Raw genomic sequence first — 22,697 nt, forward strand, 5'->3', positions numbered from 1 at the left:
CCTATGTGCACAACCACACAACAGCCAAAATTACGCCGTTGGAACTGTGAAACGCACTGTTCGATACAAAGATCTTTGTATTTTTTTCATAAACTGGGGGATGGCTACTGACATTAAGCTTAAGGATTATGCATTGTACAAGTGTAAAGAAAAAAGGATTCGTTATATTAAATTTTATCGATAATATAAAGTGCAAATAAGGGGTGCTGCAGTTCCATAGTGCCTACATGCGAGCCGCCACTGATTTTAATCAAAAATATTGTTTTTAGTTTTTCATTTAATCCCCTTCGCAGCATTTAATGAAAATTTTGGCAGTTTTTTTATGTGGTGCTGGAATGAATAAGCTGTTTCGTAGCAAACTACATAAAATGATCCGCGAGAGAAATCCCTCTTTTAAGTCAATGCCTGCCACCTTCATCTGTTCTCCTTGAGACTTATTAATCACTTTTTCTAACATCCCCATCCCGGCTTGACCCGCGCTGTATGGTTACTTGCGTTTCCCATCGCGGTCAAGGGTTATTTAGCCAGTCATAGCTCGCTTCGCTAGCCCATCCCGTCTAGCCAGAAGGCTCCGCTATGTTCATTATACTCATTCGTGTGAGAATAATAATGATAAATGAAAATTAAAGCCTGTTGTTCAATTTATAAAAAATATCAGTGTATTATAATTTCGTCAGACAAAGATTTAGTTAGTACAGGACCCGTAATTTTGAGTGATTTAAGAATGTGGGTTATAAAACAATCGGCCTCCATCTTAAAAATATTAGTTATAATTGGTTACCAGTACTTCGTACGGGTAAAAACGTATTTTTTCCGATTTTGAGCGTTACCCAACTAATACCACTAGAAGGTGACTATACTTCGTTTCTTATCCTTATAAAAATCTTTTAATTACTTTCACTCTATATTTTTTTTTCAAATAACCGGCGGCAGATGCAGCCAGTCGCACATACAGTAATAGTGGAGTGGCTGTATTTGTTGAGTCGCCGTGCTGTATATCTCGCACTCCTTAAAAAATCGAAATTAAAAAAAAAACCGAAAGTGGTTTTTAGGTAAGTATCTGAGAAGTAATTGCAAGTCCCAATCAAGTGAATATCTCATTTAGTATAGTCGGAAATAGGGAAAATTTGCAATCATTGTTCAAATTTTTTTACATTTCTTCACTCTTTTCAAGATCGAATGTCGAAAAATCTAAAATTCGGTTTTAGATATTTATATGAAAATTATACCCACCAAAAATCAAGTTGATATCATCATTTGTTACCGAAAAAAAACAACAACATTATGTAATGTTTTTGTTTGTTGTCCTCTATATTGTACCTACATTTTTCCAATTGAATCTGCATTAAAAAAAATGAAATTTCGTTTTGAATTTTTTGCTTTGAAAAAAGCCTCTTTACTCATGCTGAATATGCTGATATGATTTTTATGTACTGCTTTTGCGATGGAAGTGTTCCAGTTACGGCGGAAGATTACGGACGTAGGAATCTTGGACGAGTTGTTCCAAATCAACAATACTTGTTGATTTGATAATTTTATGAAATTGTATGAAATTTTAATAATCTTCGTGAGAATGTTACACTTTCCAGCACTCACGTTTCATCTTAACATTAACCGATAAATGGTGATGAAAGGAAAATCATTCTTCAGGTAGTACAGCTTAGTCCTACAATGATCATGCTAAGAATTTCTACACGCTCCAACATTCCACAAAGTACAGTATGGAGAACATTGCATGCTCACGGACTGCATCCTTATCAAATTCAGAAAGTTTAACACCTCCAGCTTGATGACCATGCCAGATGACTGCAGTTTTGTCAATGGGTGAACAATAATTACCATTTAATTCCGTTCATAATATTTTCGAACAAAGTTACTTTTACCCGTAGTGATATAAACAACACACAGAATTCATATCGGTGGATAGCAGGAAACCCAAATGCTGTAGTTGAATCAAACTTCCAGCAACGATTTTTGTGAATGTTTAGTGTGGCATGATCAACAATCGATTAACAGGTCCTTTCACACTAGAATGTCACAGGGAGAAATTATCTGGAATTTTTAAACAAGGAATTTCTTACAGTGGATGGATGAAATGCAAAGTATGCAAACAAAAAGTAGAACACATTATGAACTGATCGCTCGCATTTTAAGTTGAATAAAATAGAGAAAAGTTAGAAAAATTCAAATTTTATTTAAAAACGTACATTACAACATTTCTCAGAAAAATACTTTATTATACAGAATATGCTGTCCATATACAGAATGTATCACGAAGTTCTTCCGGGACTTTCATAATCTAATCTACTCGTGAAAATGATGGAAAAGTTCGTATAAACATATATCCTAAAATGCTTCGTCTGCGGGTTATAGCTAGTGAAAGATATTGCTCGAATTTCAGCCAGCCCGGTGAAATGAAGTGTACTGAAATTTTTAGGACATTAATTAAGAGATAGAATTAATGATTTCTTTTGGTTTTTGACCTGAAAAATCGAATAAAATTGGTCCCAGAATAGTTTGGATTAGCTTTTGAGAAATCTGGGATGACAACCAGTAAATTGGGATAATAAAACCTGTTTTTTTTATCTTTGACGTAAAATAACTTTGTTAAATTGGTAATAAACACATAAAACTTTTAAACAAACTTTGTAAAGAATTCTTAACAAAATTGTATAAAGATAAACTGAATAAAACAAAGAAAAGTTAGAAAATCCAAATTTTATTTAGAAACGGTACATTATTACATTTGTCAGAAAAGTACTTATTTATCTTTTATGATCGCATAGAATCACTTTGTCCAAGTCTCTTCAATGGGACTGTTTGGGTTTTTCGGTCCTCCCAGTACTGTTTCATACGTTCCAATCTTTGTGTCCTTTTTAGTGTTTAAAATGTTCGTGTTGTGAGTTTTTTCTTGTGAGTGTGAAGCGAGTGTTTTTGTTCTTATCTTTCTTGTTTAATTTTGATTTTCTGGAGTCTGTCTTTGATTGTTCGTGAGGTTGAAGAGTGTTTCTACTGCACAGGTGGCTTCCATCTTTATAACTGTGTTGTAGTGTCTATTTTTGCGTTTATTGATAGGCATTTTTTATTGTAAATGTACCAGGTTAATTTTTCAGCTTTAGCTAGTTTGTTTCTTATTATTTGGATAGAAGTTTTTACGTTTAGGTTGTTTGTTATTTTTCCGAGGTATTTAATTGATATTTTTTACTATTTTGATTTTATTACCGTTTGTTTATGTTTACTTCTTTTAATCGTGTTGGTTTTTGGGGCATTTCTGTCTTATGGAATGATATTTTGAAGTCAATTTTATTTGCAATGTTTTGAAGTTCTAATATCTGTGATTTAGAATTTGTCGATGTCGTTTGTTTTGATTTTTCGGCCTATTTTTACTTTTGGGGGCATTTTTTGAGCCATTTCTTCATTATCATTTCTAGAGCGCAGTTTAACAGTAGCGGTGAGAGCCCATCGCCTTGATGTAGTCCTGTTTTGATCTCAAATAAAAAACTTATTTAACGTAAAAAAAATGAAAACCAAATTTTTTTTGGTGATGTGAAAAATTTGTAAAAATAAAATTTACTGTTAAAAATGTTAGCTTGAACGTGATCGGTTTGCCATTGAAGTAATGGCGTACTTATTTACAACAGGGGAATACGCTGATATGGAGTTGATTTTGGGTGTATGCAATGGTAAAGCTACAGCTGCTGCAATAGAATATGAGATAGGTTTTCCGAATCGCAGGATTCCAGATTCCGAAAAAATTAATGCGACTTTTCGCAGTCTTCGAGAAACAGATTTACTACCTAGTATTTATACAATCTACGAACGATTTGCCCAACACGGCGATGTTATTGATAAAATTATTATCGATGCAGTTCATCGCACTTCAGCCAGTACACAACGTCTTCTAAGCGGATCGGAGTTTCACTTCGACAGTTTGGAAGACACAAACAAAACAAGTTTTATCCTTATCATAAAAACAGTCAGTTCAACATCTACACCTAGGAGACAGTCTGCTTCGCTTGGAGTTCTGTAACTGACAGAAATACAAATCGACAACACTACAAGTATATTTTTTTACCGACAAGGCAAATTTCAGTAAAGATGGCGTCAATAACTTACGCAAAATCTCTTGAAACGGTGGAAAGCAATTTTCAACACCGATTTAGCGCCAATATATGATTCGGCCATTTTCAGAATCAGCTATTTGGACCGTTCATATTACTGAACGCTTAAATGCTGAGGTCTACTTGCACTTTCTTCAAGAAATATCGCAGCTACGGACGAAATTCGAAATGTTACACCATCAGTGTGCAGATTAATTTTAAAAAATGTGATGTGGATACCACATGACTTCTTTGTACGCCTATTGAATTATACATACATATTTTTTTAAAATGAAAAGTACATAAAATTTTATTTCGTAGAAATAAAATTTCTTTGCTTTGAAGCAAAGAAAATGCTTTATTAAGAAATCTTAATAAATTTAAGATTTCGCTGCTTCTTAGACGGAAGTAAAAAATTTTTTTTCTCATTTTTAAAGTATTTTTATATCAATTTATTATATTTTAAAATGAATATTATATCTTGAATAAACAAAGAAAATTAATTTTTAAAAATTGCGACTTAAGTGACTGATATGCGTTACCGTATATAAGTGTTATTGATGTAGATAAGCAAACTACTTAAAAAAAAAATCCGACGGAAATTAGTGCTTGTGTTGACGTAAAAACTTAACAGTTAAGTTTTTACGTATGAGGGGGATATATATCCTCCTCAAATAAAAAAAATTAATTAAATTTTTTTTTCGTTTATCTTCGATACATAGTAGATTAGTCGTAGTCGCTCTCTACAAACATCATTTATTTTGTACTCACTGCAGTTTTCATGTACATTTTACTTTGAGTGGCGAAAATTATACTTGAATTCTTTGATAAGTAATTGTCTTATTTTACATTTTTTAAATTGTTTAGATTTTAGTATTCATACAATTTTTTTTCTTCTAAATTATTATTATTTTTATAATGTTTAAATATTTTTCTAAAACCCTGATACAGTTTTGTCTTTAATTACATTTAAAAATAATTTTAAAAAGATTAAGTTTTAAACTAAATAAGTCATTCATATGTTACAACAAATCATATATCGTTTCATACGTTTTTTTTAATTTTAAAAGATTTCCTGCCTTCCAAACCAATATTTTTCTTTATGTTTTATCTTTTACAGGCTACAGAGTGAGTTTGCTTTAAGGCGTTCGTTAGTGGTTAGCAATAGTAACGGGTGCGCATTTCATTCCGTAACTGGTTCGTGCTATCAACGTCAGTGCTTGTACAGTCAACACAAGAAGTGAGATGCATTTACCATGTAATTGTGTATATTGGGTATTTATATTGTGAATTTTATAACAAATTTTAAATTAATTAATAATTTAATTTCATATTTTAAATATGCCCCTAAAATATCCTGCAACTGGAAAAGCTCTTATCAATAATTATGACTGACTGTACCATCTCTGTAGCTGAGTTTTGTCCTTAGTGAAAGCCCATGCGTACTCCGCGTTTTGAAAGTGGCCAGTTACCAATAATATACGGCCAAACTCTACTCCAATTTTAAAATTATTATTATTGGCGTGAATGGTTTTGAGTGTACTTTAGGTGAGTATTTTTCGTGTCGTCGTGTAATGACCGTGTGGCGGCAAGTAGTCCTGCTGAAGTTCAACTGCTTAACTGGAAGACGTTATTGGTGATGGAAATCTTTAATTATTAGATAGTATAATATATTAACTGATATAATATTAGTTATCAGATATTATTATTAATTAGTCATTAGTATAGAAAATAATTGGTTAGAAAGTGGTAGGTTTATCTAGGCTTGTTAACCTCCAGTTTTGGCGCGAACTTATTACTTTGCGGACAAACAGTTTTTTAGGTTAACAAAGCTCTCTGCTAGATTTGGCGGCAAGCTAGTGATTCTTTCTGTGAATCGATCAATTGACTTGTTTAGCGTTATTCTGTAGTACTATCAACTTGTGTTGGAACAGAATTATGCTAAGTCCAAAAATTCATTTTTTCAGTAGAGCTCAATTAAAGTTTTATCTCCCATTTTTGTACTTATTTCTTAAATGTCCAACAACACTTTCATGTTTTTGATACCAAACTTTTCCATGTGATTTCTCAATTATTTTTTTATCTTTTAGTAGACTTAGGCTACTTCTGCGCTTAAACGGTAGTAGGAGTACTAGCCCAAGAAAACAGATCAGTTCTGCACCAGTAGACTTTTGAAAACTGAATTATTACTCTCTTTTGCTTCTTATGTATTAATACTATATTTTATATATTAATTTCTGTATGCTGTTATAATACTTGGTGTGTTTAGATTACTGCAATCTTCTATTGTTTAAAAATGAATTAATTATTTATAAACGATTTCTTTTAAAAAACAGAATTATTAATAATAGAATTATATACAACACTTTACCTGAAATTTTTAATTCTTTAAATTAAATTAGGTGGAAGTAAAAAAGAACGCGAAAATGATGAAAAACAGTTTAACAATACCAGTACATAACTTTTTACTGTATTAATTTGCGTTTACTAACATATTATACAAAAATAAAATGGAAATTTGCTTCATAAAAACAAACTAAAATTACAAAAAAATTGAAAAGGTTTATAAAAATATAGAACACAAAATATAATATAAAGAATATAAAAATACATTGCACTAAATTATCAGAAGAATTTTAAAGTTGTACAGTTAGTTTTGCCATTTCTTACCAATCATTCTAACTACATACTATGTAAAAACATTCATATTACAACATTAAAAAAACTTGAGGATTACAATGATATTCAATAAAAATCTGATGTGGACAGCTCATGATTTCCTTGTACGCTTATTAAATTACACATTCGCATTTTTTTTAAATGAAAAGTACATAAACTTTTATTTCATTAATAACTTGATATTTTTTCTTTTTTTATTATTATTGAATTAATATGTATCGTAAAATTTGTTTCACAATCAGAGGTTAATAATTATTAGTAGATCAATACATTTAAATTTAAAAAAAACAAAAAAAACTGTTAATTAAAATAATTAAAAAAATGAAGTCTGGTTCAAGCGGATGTGCCTTTCCCTTGTAAGATCCAAATATTTCAATAATTAAAATTTAATTTGGCTATAAATCTGTAACCAATAAAAATAAGTACCACTTATGATACATCATTAAAAAGCTCTCAATGAGGACTTATTACTGCTGTTAAGAAAAAATTCAAAATCCAGATTTTTTGGATTTTGGACACTTCTGATTCAGTCAATTTCAATCAAAAGGGGAGGTGCACAATTACACGTTAAAGCAGTGCTAAATCAAAATTTCAACATCATACAGTTAATCGTTTTTGAGTTGTGCAAGACACATAGGTATATACATCACGCCGAAACTAGTCAGAATGGATTCAGGGATGGTCAAAATGGATATTTCTGTTGAAATCTGAAAACCGAAATTTTTTGTGATCACAGTACTTTCTTTTACTTTGTACAAGGAAGTAAAAAATTTGAAAATAATAATTAACATACACAAGGAAATAAAATTGTTAAGCATTGTTGTAAGAAGCTTTACTTCACCTTGGTTTTCAGAGATGTTTCACATTGTTGCAGTGCTTAAAATTTTGATAGTTGTGATGGTAAGCTGGTGGTATTATCATGTTTTTGTAGAGAGCCTTCAGATCCTTAAATATTTTGGTACTAATAATTGATACTAATTTTGGTGAACGGGTTTGATGGAGAACTTGCAGTTTTCGATTGAAACCCCTCCAATTTTCTTGTTTGATACTCAATATTAATTTCCTTGAAATTGCTTTCATTATATTTATATTTAAAAAATATAAGTACTCTTATTTTCTGCCACTACTGTATCTCCGTTTTGTTCCTTATCAATGTTGTTGGATGTCTCAGTTCTCAGTGTTTGAAAGTCATAGAACTGTTCCATTTCAGTTACATGGTATGGAGATTCTCTACACACTGTTCTTGGTATTGTGTGCCATTGATCTGGGACATAAATGGATATATTTTTTGACACATGCTCAATGCTACTGTGTACACCGTCCACCCTTGTTTTGTATATGCCCAGAAAACAGTGTTATTTTGATGCCATGATTAACAACCAAATACAGGTTCATAATTGCAATGTTTCTGTTCAAATTTTGCTTCCCTGCAGGTGGCTGAAAAAAAAAACACATTTTTATTTTGCCTTCCTTAACATTTCCTTCAATAAACTTAAATGTGCAACTAGCAGTTTCAATAGAACCTCTTTGTTCTTTTGTTTCATTCCACATGAAGCAGTTGCCTTATTTTTTTATTTAAATCATAAATAGTGAAATTGTAACTGGAAAGTTTTTTTTTATAATACTACTGCAGTAGTTCAACATGAGGGGTTGCAGAACTTGCTGGAGGTCATGAACGCCTGCAAAGTATTATTCTTCTTCATGAAGAATCATACTTTGCAGTCTTTTGCTTCTCTTGCTAATTTTTTTGTTTCCCAAATTGTCATCAATAATTTGCTTTATTTCATTTTTTGTGACTCATCACTATTTTTATATTTTTCACATAAATCAATTTTTTGTACAAAAAAATTAAATTAAAACATATGTTAAAAATGTGTCTATACATTGACAGTTTTTCAGGATCTTGTTGATTCTCTTTGCTGTGTTCCTTGTATACATTATATACATTTTTACCTAGATCTGGGTCAAAATATTCCTTAGCAGGGTCCTTTTTTTAGTAGTTACTTTCCATTCTTGGGAATAAGTTTAAACTGATAAATTTTAGTAGTATATCACATCAAGTACTGCTACCTAGCGGCGCTATTCGTAAACTAATCTTATTGATGAAAATTCAGAGTCCCGCGGTTCATATCAAACGGAAGAAAAAAAACTTATAACAAAATTCAAGATATTTTTTTCATTAAAATTTTCATAATATTTTACTGAAATATTTTAAATCAGAAAGAATTTTTGCTGAACAAATAATTATTTTTTTATAAAGAGGTGGTAAAAAAAAAAAAAAGAATTTTTACTAAAAAAAAACAATTTTTTAAAGAAATTCACGAATGTACTTACGTACAAAATTATCCGTACTAAAATCGATTATAAAAATTATTGATTTACTCTCGATATATAAAGAAAAAATTTCAACAAATTAAAAAAAATGTTTAAAAATATATTTTTATCTATTAATTAGCAAAAAAAGGAAAAAAAAAATTGAATAAAATTTCTGTATGTAGCTTATTTTTATTTTTTTAAACGTAATTTGTAAAACATAAAATAAAATCGTTACCTAAAAATATATAATTTATAAATGAAAACAAAAATACATAATAAAAATAATTTTTAAAAATGTGCTGTTAATGTTTTATTATAACTAAGACTATATATATATATTTTTTTAAATATAGATAGAGCATGCAGAAATTGTATTAAACATACATACAACTTTACTTTAAATAGTACATCATGCATATTTCATTCATGAATTGTTTAAACATTTTCAAGATAAGAGTCAATGGATATTTTAAGCCGTTAAAATCACAGTAAATTAAACAAAGTTATGTAATCAGTTTAAATAAACTTATTCAGTTTGCATAACAAAAGTTATGCAATGATGTTTTTTTATGCTTTGCTTTATTTGTCTGGTAATCTGTTGTTACACTGCAGTTTTCCTTGATTGTCAGTTTGTACGGCATTTACTGGCTTTTTGTTTTTAAGAAAAGCAGTGTTGATCATCTGTTTTGTAACTGAAAGCGTACTAAGAAAAAATGTTTAACACATTCTTTCTTTACTGCCTTTTAGAATGAAACTAATAGTAACTAATGGTTCTTTGTTATAAATATTTCTCTTCAGATTTACCCTTAGGGGTTTCTTCTTCTATATCATCATTATTATCAGTCACTTTATTTAGATCTGCAGTATATGAGGGTGTTCTGAATCTTATACATTTAATAGGCTGTTGTTCAATATTATTTAAAATAAAGTCTCATTGCCTGTCAGTGCTACTTAACTCCCAGAATGAATTGAATATATTCATCCTCTCATAATCTGAAAATCTATCATGACATCTATATCTACAGTTATTACATGCATTTTCAATTTTTTTTGGGGGGAACACATTACCTTGCCAATTTGTATATTCATCTCCTTTATTCCTTTTCAACTTCATTTTGTTTCTTTTCCATGAATTTTTTGATCGGACACATTTCCTTGATTTTGATGTGACTAACTTATTAATTTCATTGCTGGTATTTATGTCCACATTTGTTTCATCCCTGCTTGGTGATATCTCCAAAGATGAAATATTGAAAGATGTACATCATCACAGCACAGTGGTTGTTCATAATCATCGGTGTTGTTTCTGACAGTTTCATCTGAAACAAACTGAGCAAAGATTGGAAAAGACTGTGTAAGTGGAACTCTCCATTCTCATATTTCCACCAACACTTTTCATCAATACTCATAAAATTCTTTTCAGTGTTTATTTTGTTACAATATCAACAATGTGAGCCAGTGCTCACACAAACACACTTATGTAATGACATGTTCAATTATGTAAAGATGTTACATCAGTGTTTTACTTCTATTAAATCTCACGTATAAAAATGGATGGTTATTCCAACTACACAATTACAGAGATGCTGGAGAAGTAAAGACAGCTCATGCATTTTCTTTTATATAAAGAAAATCCATGTTGATATTTTACAAAAGAGAAGAATGTCATTACTGTTGAGTAGACAGCTGATGGTTGCAAACAAAGCTTTCAATGCTTGGACAGTAGTTTGTAGTGGCCAATCAGAACACTGAAAGAGCTAGAGATGGGATTCTGAACAGGTCAGACAAAATGCTAAATGAGCAAGACGCAACTCTTCGATATTACCCCACCAGTTGGCTGTTATATCATAAAAGTAGTAGACAATGTGATGTACAATGATCAGTTAGTCACTTTCGTGTGGTAGATAATGTACAAACTTAACTAAAAAGTGTAAAACTTGTTAAATGAACTAATGAAAAAATTAAATAACTATTCAACAATATTAATAAACATTTTATGAAATAAAAATGCATAAAACAATTATAGATATTAATTATAAAACTACATTATAAAATAAAGTTAACCTACAAAACCATAACCTACAAGTTAAACTTATAATGTGAAAAACGTAAATTATTTGTAACAAATGTGAATACTGACATTGTTTTTCAGCTATCTCTACCATTATTCTTCCTCTATTCATTTTGGATTAATTGTTCAAAACTACTAAAACAATAAAATGAAAACAAGTTTTTCACTAACACAATGAGCGAAGATACCTTTACTGAATTAGTACTTTTTCACTGAAGCCATCTGGTTAGCAAATACATGTAGTTACATTAGGCTACATCTGCGCTGACAATATTTATAAACAAAATAAATTTGCTGGGTGGAGAGCTACCCTGTGGTACATTAGGCTACTTCTGTATGAAGGGAATTAGTATTTTTTTTTTGTAGAATACTTTTGTTTTATTTAGAAAAATAATTTCTTTGTTGAATATTGGATTTAGAATAGTTCTGCACTGAAAAGGTATGCACTCAAAGAATATTTACATGGAACAGCTCAAAATTGAAAATTTTGGACTTAGCATAGTTCTGACCAAGCTAATGAACTCTTTAGACAGCTGCTTTGACATGGTTTTTGTTCTCATTTGCTTATGTTATTTGTTTATTTTGGTTAATTCTGTCTCTTGGAGATCAACTTATTTATTTTTTTAATAATTATTATTATAACATCCTTAGTTATAAAGATTATCCTTAGTTATCCTTTCTTCTTGACGGGCCAAGAAGATCCTTTGTGGTGAGGTCCGAACCTCCATTATTAGACAGGTTAGGGCTGGGAAATGAGTCCTAGGTAGCCCGCACCCCCTCCAGCATTTGGCGCTGGGTCCTGAGACGTTATCCTAGGACCGGCTAATAGACCAGAAAACGTTGTTGAAGACTGCATCAAGACCTTTGTAGAACCGAATTAGATTAGTGAGCTCTATTATTCATTTCTCTCAGGAAGTTAGATGTCTTCTCATTCCTCCAGAAGTTCATCAAAATTCTGATGTGATGAAGTGGAAGGTTGAGAGGCCTAATTATTTTTGATTGAAGCAATAAGGGTGAGAAGTAACCCCCTTGCTCCCACCACCAGTATGTTGAATTTAAGCTGTTTGGCCAACTGAGTGCTCAAGGAAGGTGACTCTTCTGTGACAAAGCAAAAGCTGATATATTTTACCTTGAAGTTTTTATATACATGTATATGACGTATGCCTTGCACTGAAAGTTTTAATTTTGATGAAGTATTTAGTGATAACTTTATTCTTCATGTTCTGTGTTTAATATATGTTGTACTTGTTATTTAATTTTTTATTCATTACGTGTTATAATAACAGTTGCAATGATGTATGTTCGGTACTTATTGTAGCTGAGAATGCTGTACTGAAAACTGATTCTATTAAGATCAAGGTTGCAGATATACATTTGAATATTAAGCTTGATAAGGCTATGGATATTATTTTTAAACTTGGCATCAAAATTGATACATTGGTAATACAATTGACATTATGAATCGTGAAGTGTGTTTGCTCAAGGGGGAAAACGCTCTGCTAAGAAACGTTATTGAAGAGCTGCACAATCACATTAAAGTTAATATCAATAGAACTTGTAAAAAATGTGGCCCAACCTTCTGTGTGGAGCATTCAGCATTTCCTGATTGAAATGAGGTGATTTGTGATGTGCAGGAGACGAGGTCTATTTGGACCATGATCGCTTCTGGGAAGAAGACGGGAAAAGAAAAAAAGTTGGGAAGGTTCAAGAGCCCAAGGAAAAAGTTGTTAATAGCTCTCGTGTCCTTATGAAACCAGTGAAATCCTTTTCAAAGAAGGCGAGAATTACAGGTACTCGTGCTAGTGGTACAGACATTGTGGTCATGAAACCAAGAAGAAAGGATTTGTTCGTCAGTATATTTAAACCAAGTAAGATAAATAATCTGAGCTAAAGCTTTTCACTAGGGAATGCTCTTTAATCTCAAAACGAAGTTCTACAGTGTACGAAGTTAAACAGCAAATTCCCTGATAAGTGTAGTTCTTTTCATGTTTCAGTAATTGAAGCTGAATTTAATGAACTTAAAAAGGCTATCTGGCCTGAGGGAACTATGGTTCTTCCGTTTTACAGAAAGCTGAAGGATGGAAATATTGCGGCTGTTTCACATAGGGAGAATGATATAGTTCAACAATCTAAAATTGTTGAAGTACTCACTGAGAAGAGTAAGTTTTTTAACTACTAATGGGATATATGAAGCACCTCGATTTCTTTTATCAGCATGTTCGAGGACTTCATACAAAACCTGACGAGTTTTTGGCCTCCATCGCAGCCTGTGAACATCAAGTTGTTGCTGTGACTGAGACTTCCTTCTCTGATTCTTCACTCAGTACTGATTACGTTAGTGATAAGTACCTTGTATATAGAGCTGACAGATCCAGAGTCCACTAACAGACACTGTGGGGGAGGATCCCTCATTGTACTCAGCATGGACTTGCACAGTTTTAGAAGATATGAACTGGAACTGGTAGAGTAATATGTCTGGGTCGAGGTGAAATTACATGATGGGCTTAATTTACTGATCGGTAACCACTATTGATACTAAAAAATTACTTTGACGCGATCGACCCTGTTCTGAACATTGCACTGCACGTTATTGAGCCATTATGCTTTCTTTTTCTGTTTAGCTTCTGAAACCACTGTAAGGTATTACTTCAGAGGATGATATGTATGAATGTGAATGAAGTGTAGTCTCAGGTCGACTGAGATGTGTGGTTAACTGATCCAACAGCTGAGGCCACGAATTGGGGAATCATCCTTCGAGCTGTTGATCTGAAGATGGCTGCCGGTAATCTGAATGAGCTTTTGATTATTTAATGAACAGATTTGTTCCATTTCATCGCAACAGAGTGTAAGAGTTCCCCTCTTGGTTCTCAAGAGAGTTAATTGTAGCTTTACACAACAAGAAGTTCCACGAAGTCTCGTCTCTTGAGGCATTGTATTACATTCTTTAAGTATAGGAAAAACATGAAGATGCTTATAGCCCGTGATAGAGACAGAAGATCACAGTTGGTTGAGAATAGTCTTCACTAGAAGACTTCTGAATTTTTAAATATATTAAGTCTCACTTAAATGATAATTCTAGTGCTAGACCCATTGATGTGATCGGAGAGTTTATTACAGATCCTTCACGGCTAAGTAATTTATTTGGGGAATATTCCCATTCTGTTTATAAGCCCAATAGTAGTAAATATTTGACACAAAATCTCTCTGATTGTGATTAAGGGAATTGGAAGTATGTACCAGTGATATGCACTGTGTCTGATTTAAGTTTAAACTTTGGTAAGTTTCCCGAAATTTGGAAAATTGCACTTGTATCTTCAGTCCTCAAAAAAAGGTAACCTTCATGACAACTAGATCTCTGTATTGGGAGTCATCCCTAAGCTATTCGAGAAGATTGTTCACGATCATCTAAATGATGCACTTAAGGGCCAAATTTCATCGCAGCAGCATGGCTTTGTAAAAAATAGTCTACAACAACCAATCTAGTTGATATATTATTGACTTGCATTGTGCCTAAGGTTGAACATCGGAATCAGTTGGATGCCATCTATTTTGATTACAGTAAGGCATTCGATACTGTTCCTCACAATATTTTGATGAGTAAATTGAGGTCTTATAGTCTTGTTGATCCAATGATATATAGGGTAAAGTCTTATTTAAAGTTAAGGTTAAGTAAAAGCTTTCTGCAGAGTTCCCGGTTTCTTCTGGCGTTCCTCAGAGTTCCAATTTATGCCCATTGTTGTTTGTATTGTTTATTAACGACATAGTCAGGCATATATCCTCACCATTATTCATGTATGCCGATCTGAAGCTATGTACTGAGATTTGGAGTGCATCTGGTTGAATAGCGCTACAGGAGGACATTGGACAAGTGATCAGATGGTCAAGACTCAGAGTTGGAGCTTCACGTCAGTAAGACTAATGGCATTACGTATACTGGAAATACCATACCGGTTATATACGAATATAGAGTGAATAATACAGTCATTTCCAGAGTCAAAAATATCAAAGATCTAGGTGTTAATATATCGACGCTAAGCTGTTATTTAATGAGCCTGTAGCTGGAATTGTCTCGTATTAGGAGAAACTTAAGACTGATTTTCTGGATTGGTAAAGATTTCAAACATCCTACCACAATCCTGCGTTTGTATCATGCGATCGTTCGACCATTGCTGGAGTAAAGTATTGTGGCCATCCAGAAGAAATTCGTTAATTCCGCGGTTATTAGAGGTTTTATTGATCCAGCCCCTTTTATGTGCAGCTGTGCAGATTCTTTCAACTACCTTTATCCAGTCAGCGTAGTAGAGCTTCTGTCTTGTATCTTTACAAGCATCTGGACGGTCGGATTAATGGACTTTTTGAGCTGATTGGTCTGAGAGTGCCTCGTGGAGGGATAAGATAATTTCGGCAGTTTTAATACATGGAGCGTTCCTTTAATGATTCTCTTGCCTAGAGTGTTAAATACGCAAATGAGATCGTTAACTCTGTGGATTTCTTCGCTTTGTCTAGTCAGTGCTTTAAAAAGGAGCTTCAGGCATTTGACGACATTCTGTGATATTTATGTTTTTTGTTATTTTATATTCTATATGTTCTTCGATTTTAATATTTTTCGTTGGCTGTATGCACATTGCTTGGTGTTGCTTACTTGTAACGTCGACTTGGACGTCGCTTGTTATTAAGAATGAATATTTAATCAATGACAATGAATCAGTGAGGGTCTTTTTCCATATTATTTCTACTGTTTATGTATATGTGCTTTTTATGAGTTAAAATTAACAGATTGAGTGGTATGAGAGACATATTTATCTCTCGGGGAACAAATCCAAGATTAATTATTAAAAAAAAAAATGTTTGGGTCATTTTTGCTGAATATTTTTTTTTTAATATTTGAATTTATTTTAAAGTAACAATTTATCAGAAATATTTAAAGTATTATTATTGTTTTTTTTTTTTTGTACTGTTTATAAGCCAAAAAAGTTGAGTTAGCAAATAAATGAAAATACGGTGTAGCACTCAACCTGTTAATAAATATGTGGCATATTAAGGCTTAAGGCTGTTCTGTCACATTGTTCCCCCTTGGTACCAGGCTGCGGGTCACACTTGTGGGAGGAGACGGCAGGGTGTAGGAGGGAGTGAGAGCCCTGCAAAAAAATTTAGGTGATTGTGTGCCTGAACGTCCTCAACTTTAATCTTTTTCAAATTGGAAGCATGTTGAAAAATATGTTATATAATTAATAAAAATACAAATTTCAAAAGTCGGAAGAGTAAAATTATCTTAGTATTCTTCCTCAGAATCTGTAATGGCAGCAGCGTTGTTATCAGTTGTTTTGGGTAATTCCATCAAATGGTCAGGATACAATGAACCTGATTATATATACGTCATTACACGGAATCAACATATTCTAATCAAACATAACCTACGCTCGATGTTAAAAATAAAATGATAATAAGCTGTACGTATAGGTGATTTTATTTTTATACAAACAATTGGATTTCAGTAGGGGGTTAACAACGCTACTGCCATTACAGATTCTGATGAAGAAAAATGAGGTAGTTTCACTCTTCCGACTTTTGAAACTTGTACATTTATTAATTATATAACATATTTTTCAACATACTTCAATTTGAAAAAGATTAAGGTTGAGGACGTTCAGTCTCACAAGTACCAAAAATTATTATTTTTATACATTTTCATCAAAAAATAAACGTTCTAATTTTCGATCGCAGGATTTTTAATTAGAATTGTTGGTTTTGTTTCTGATTATATATATATATAAAATATTCATTATTGATAAATAACCGTGATAAAAATACAATATAGGGAAAACCATAAAGTAAGATTTTCATTATTGTTATACGTATACAATTCACAATATTTAAAACTGAAGTATAGGAATTATAATTAAGTTTTCGTAAATTTGGATTCTCTGAATGTTTGTAAATTTTTCTTTAAATTATTTAAGATGTTATAATGAATAATATTAATTATAATTTGTTTTTTTTTTTGTTTTTTTGTTTCAGACCATTAAACGAAAGAATATTAATGTTAATTAATTAACATTAAAGTAACAAAATTTTTATTATTATTTAATAAATAAACAATATTAGGAAAAATATATATATATAGGGTAAGAATTTATGATTATTTTTAATATATATATATATATATATACACACACAATTCGTAATATTTACAAAGAGAACTAAATGCATTAAAATTCAGTTCGTAATTTAGGATTTAATAAATGTTACTGAAGTTTTCTTCAAATTATGTTTAACATATTAAATAAAATTATAATAGAAAAAAATGATCGTATATGTGTTTGTTAGAAGCAGTACATAACACATATTTAAAAGAGAACTAAACGCATTTTTTTGTTTTGTTTTTGATAGAATGGATATATCACTTAATTATGTTACATAATAACATTCATTGGCGACTGTAATTGATGTTAATTTGTTGACTGACATTAATTTACAGAACTCATTAAAACTTGAAAAGCTGTGCATTGCCCTACAAATTTATTGCAAACATGTCGAAACTAATATCTCACAATTTATGCGTAAAATGATTGTTGAATGGATGAGAGAGGTGGCGGTGTATGAAAACCAAAGCCCTTCCGTCTTTTTAAATGACGTTCTATTTCAATTCAGTTTTAATTGACGATTCGGTAACAAGTAATGAAGGTTTTGAAACAAAGAACTTACAGTTGTTGGGTACGATCTGTCTGTTTACTTCTTCAAAGTTTATCGAAGTGTATTCACTTACATCTTTTGATTTGGTAAATTACGCAGACGATGCATTTTTAAGAGATGAAATTTTTATTAATGAAAAAAGATTTTGAAACGCTTAGGGTGAAAAATTGCAATAATAAATCCGCATCGCTTTATGCATTTAATTTTGCATAGAAAAAATTATACTTCTGATATAAATAAAAATATTTTAATTAAAAAAGTTGATGATTTACTTCAACGATTCAATAGATCATATATATTTACTATTTTATAAACAGCGTGATATGCGAAGAATCGGTCCTTTATCGTTCTACGCCTCTCATTATTTTCGCATTGTTTCATATAAAGATTACGTAATATAGCATGTTTTATAATAAATGATGAATAAAACCATTACAGAAAACACACCGGTCATATTTTACATATTAAAAAAATAATACTCGATTATAAAAAATAATTACTGAATTTATTATATAAATAATCAAAACATTATTGTCAATTAGTCAAGGTTAGCGAGCGTAGTTCAAGTTTGGTTAGATTACATTTATTCCGTATACTGACGAATCGTATGTATATAAATATAACCAAAATAACATGTTTGGTTTTAACATAATAAACACACTAAGTTACTAAACCGAAGTAGTATAAATAATGTACGAGTTTGTCAAAAAAAAAAAAAAATTAATTTCACTGGATAGAATTTACTAATGCGTTCTATAATATTAAATAAATCTTCATCTTTGTGCTTGTTACGCTATAAGAATTCGCACAAATATGAATCCAACATTTCTTGAGCGGTTTCATTTTTCCTCTTATTACGTTTTTTGAAACAAGCCCACAAATTTTGTGTATGAGCACTGGTAATTTTTTTGAAAATTATACCCATCCAAATGAAAAATATCAACATACGCTTTCCATTTGTCAGATATTATTGTTGATCATTTTTTCAATGCATGCTGTTATTTTCTCTATTAATGTATCTTTGGTACGATCCGGAACAGTGTACATGAAACTCATCGGGGGTTGGTCTAGTGGTGAACGCCTCATCCCAAATCAGGTGATTTGGAAGTCGAGAGTTCCAACGATCAAGTCCTAGTAAAGTCAGATTTTACGCAGATTTGAATACTAGATCGTGGATACCGGTGTTCGTTGGTGGTTGGATTTCAATTAATCACAAATCTCAGGAATGGTCAAACTGAGACTGTACAAGACTACACTTCATTTACACTCGTACATATCCTCATTCATCCTCTGAAGTATTATCTGAACGGTAATTACCGGACGCTGAACAGAAAAAAAAAAGAAAGGAACAGCGTACATGAAACAGTGTTTCTATGCAGATACCCACCGATTTCGAAGAATTCTGCATCTATTGTATTTTCTTTTTGAAAATGAGGACTTGTCTATTTCTACCGTCATTCCTGGACCATCTACGATTTTGGGTTTTTTTTAATAAATGATCAGCATTTCAAATGATCACCTCTCTCAGGTACATTTTGCAATCCGTTACCGCTTCAATTGACATTTGCAATTCTTTCGAACAAAACTTAGTTGTACATTCATGAGCCCAACAGTATACAAACAACACAATGTTTTGTAGCAATTTACTATCCGCGAGCCACGTGTTTTTCTCAAACCAAATTCTTCTTTGTATGATCTTTCTCACACATCCAACGCGAATATTTTAAATGAAATTTCAATTTCATTTGATGTTTTTTTTTTACAAATTCTTGTAGTATGTATTATTTTTTGTACTGCAAATATTTCGCAGCATATTCTTCGTCATTTATATTGCATATAAGAGAAATAAAGGTGTCGTGATAGTTCCATTATGTCTATGTTTACACTAATCTAATAACACAAATAATATTATTTTTATTGAGTTACGGGTATACTACGGTATTTCTCTGTTGTTTTATTCATCAATTATTTTTTATTTGAAAAACTGCGAAAAAGTAAAACGAAAAATTTCGGGGTCTATAGCTACGATATTAAGAGCTTTTAAGATAATTTTTTTTTTTTTTAATTTTACATTACTTAATGAATAAATAGAATCTATTTTAAATAGTTATAAATCTTGTTGTCAAAAAAATTACTCATTATATAATATAAGCTCTTAATGTTGTTTTTAGAAAATGGATCCTTCTGCTGCTTTGAACGAAAACGATCGGCCATCTAGATTGACTGAAGCAGAAAATTCCGCTTCAAATCAAGAAAGCAAAATTAGTCTAATGGAGATAATAAAAGCGTTTTGGATCTTGGGCCCAACTTCAATCAAAAAGTGGGATGATAGGTTATTAGAATGTAAAAAAATAATAAAAAATGATTGCCAATCAGAAATAATAATAAATTTAGTGGATACGTTAATTGAATTAGTCAATATAATAAAAAAGTAAAATAAAAATGACATACGATAACGACAGAAAAATAAAACAAAAATTAATGGAGGCTATCAGTGTTGAAGAAATAACCGATTATCTTAAAGAATTACGCCAGTTTAGTAAATCATCTGCATTTGAGTTGTTGGAATTAATGTTACGTGCAAACAAGGAACCGAATGAGGTTTTGACGGATATCATTAAATCATTAGATAGAAAGAAGGTAGTGTGTGGTGAATATTCTCACGAGCAATCTTTTCAATTAAATTACAAAGGCGAACAGGTAAATCTAACCACACCACCTGTTAAAGGAACTTCACTAATTAAGATTGAAATTTGCGACACAAAAGACATAAAGAGTGTGTTTTCATCGGCTAGATGGAGAAGGGCGAACACGAAAATATTATTTGTTGTTAAATCCCGTTACCATCCGATTCGAATTCAGTAATATAAAACAATTGAAATGGCGTTAAAACAGATAGTTAAAACTAGAGGCGTTAAAAAGACAAATAAAAAAATTCGTGTTGCTTCCCTAAATAAACATAAGTAAATTTTAAATTCGCAAATTTATTTTTTATTTTTTTCAGTTAATATATTGATCATATTTACTTCCTTTCCCGCTTTCATTATTATTGAGGTGTAGTGGTAGGATAAACGATTCTTTTTTAGGAATCGATTTATTCGATTCGATTCTCAGAAAAGCTTGGTAGAAAAGAATCGTTCGTCGGATTCAATGATTATTTTCCTTCCCTCCACTACCTGTACTGCAAACTCTAATGTGCATGCTCTCTTTCCCTTCTTCAGCCAAGTTTAGCGGTTCATCTTTGCATACTCCTGTTCGACTCAATTGATGCATACCTACTGAATGTCTTTGATTCTTCTCTTATTCGACTCCTTAAGGAAACATCTGATTCTTTTTCAATACGATTTTTAGTAAACTTAGTAGCCTGTCACTGTAGTACGCATCCTCTATTCCCTTCATCTACTCAACGATTCTCCTTATTTCATTTCTTATTCGATTCCTAACGAAACCAAGCTTATATTAACAAGACTCATCGCTAAACGGAGAGGAAAAATTTATACTATTGCGCACCCATTCTATATGACATTATTCTTTTTACTTTTAATTTTATTCGGGCGGGAAGATATATTGCGCAATATTAATTACTGTCGTTCTTTTAGTACACACTGTCATGCTCAAGATATAAAATATTTAACAATTATTCTTAGTAGACTAATAAAAGACGTCAGTCGATTCTGTTTTCATTGTGCCATAATCTTTGCGTGTACTATTTTTTGCTTATTATATGGAACGCTTAAACATTGTTTACTATCTATTTTTTTCTATAACATATATTTAACATGTATTTTTTTTTTTAATTTTTGATAATAGAAATGTAAATGTATTTACCTTTTTTGATATCATTATCATTTTGTTAAAAAGTTTTATTATATTACAGAAATTTTTGTTTTTTGAGCGGAATAAATTATGTCTGTACAATTTCATTGTAATTTTTTTGATATCACTGCGTTTTGTTAAATTATTTTTATTTTTTTTGAATTACTGATTGTTATCTAATGAATAAATTATTCAAATTTATTGCCTTTCTAGAACAAACAAATTGAATGCCATGGCCAATTTTTTTTGTTGATTGTTATATCATTCGCTTCATACCATATTTTTCCTTTTTTAATAAAACTAGTATAATGACCTTCACGAATCGAAGATCCGTGATGTAATATTGCGCTATAACTTGTAAGTGTACCCTCGATTTTTATCGTTAAATTCGATTTTACCAATCGAATTTATATCTGTTTTAGTTATTCATTTTTTAATAAAACTAATAAAATCTCATGTAAATTTTGGGGTGCCACGATGAGAATGCTATTTTATTATATTCGACTATTATTTGCTAATACAATACAAAAGTACTGGATAAATGAGTCCTCATATCATTCCTATATATACCTTGTTTGTTCCGAATCGTTTTGAATCGTCTGATGGGGATATTTTAAATGATTTTCCGCTTAGAATACGAACCTTACCAGAAGAAATGGAACAAGTTGTTCCTGATTTGTCTGAGAGGAGTACCAAAATAATTCATTACTTACCACCTTTCGCGGTAAATGTGTCTGAACGAACCGATCGTTCGCGTCGCTATTCTTTTTCTAAACGTTGAAGATAATAATATTACACACGATGATCTGATTGTGTACGAATATTTTAATTCAGATTTGTCGTTCTCTGAAGAAGAATATGACGAAGGTAAAGACTACACGCCGATTACATGCAAAATATGTTTACTTAGTGTCTGGTACATGTAAACATGTTTTCTGTAATCGGTGTGCGCAACTGATTACAAACTATGGAATATTTAGACGAAGAATAATATTTTAATCAATTTTTATTATTTAATTCTA

At 31.2% G+C, this 22,697-nt stretch overlaps 1 long non-coding RNA gene across 2 annotated transcripts; it reads left to right on the plus strand.

Moving 5' to 3' along the window:
- Positions 1-4,760: 4,760 nt before the first annotated feature.
- On the plus strand, positions 4,761-21,771 carry LOC142330158 (uncharacterized). 2 transcript variants are annotated; one of them, XR_012757706.1, is made up of 4 exons: positions 4,761-4,931; positions 5,221-5,375; positions 17,185-17,291; positions 20,031-21,771. It is a non-coding gene; the product is annotated as an uncharacterized LOC142330158 (long non-coding RNA). The 2 variants fall into 2 exon arrangements; XR_012757707.1 differs by having other exon boundaries at positions 5,221-5,358.
- Positions 21,772-22,697: the final 926 nt, after the last annotated feature.

The sequence above is a fragment of the Lycorma delicatula genome, chromosome 9, assembly GCF_047948215.1.
Source record: "Lycorma delicatula isolate Av1 chromosome 9, ASM4794821v1, whole genome shotgun sequence".
NCBI lineage: Eukaryota > Metazoa > Arthropoda > Insecta > Hemiptera > Fulgoridae > Lycorma > Lycorma delicatula.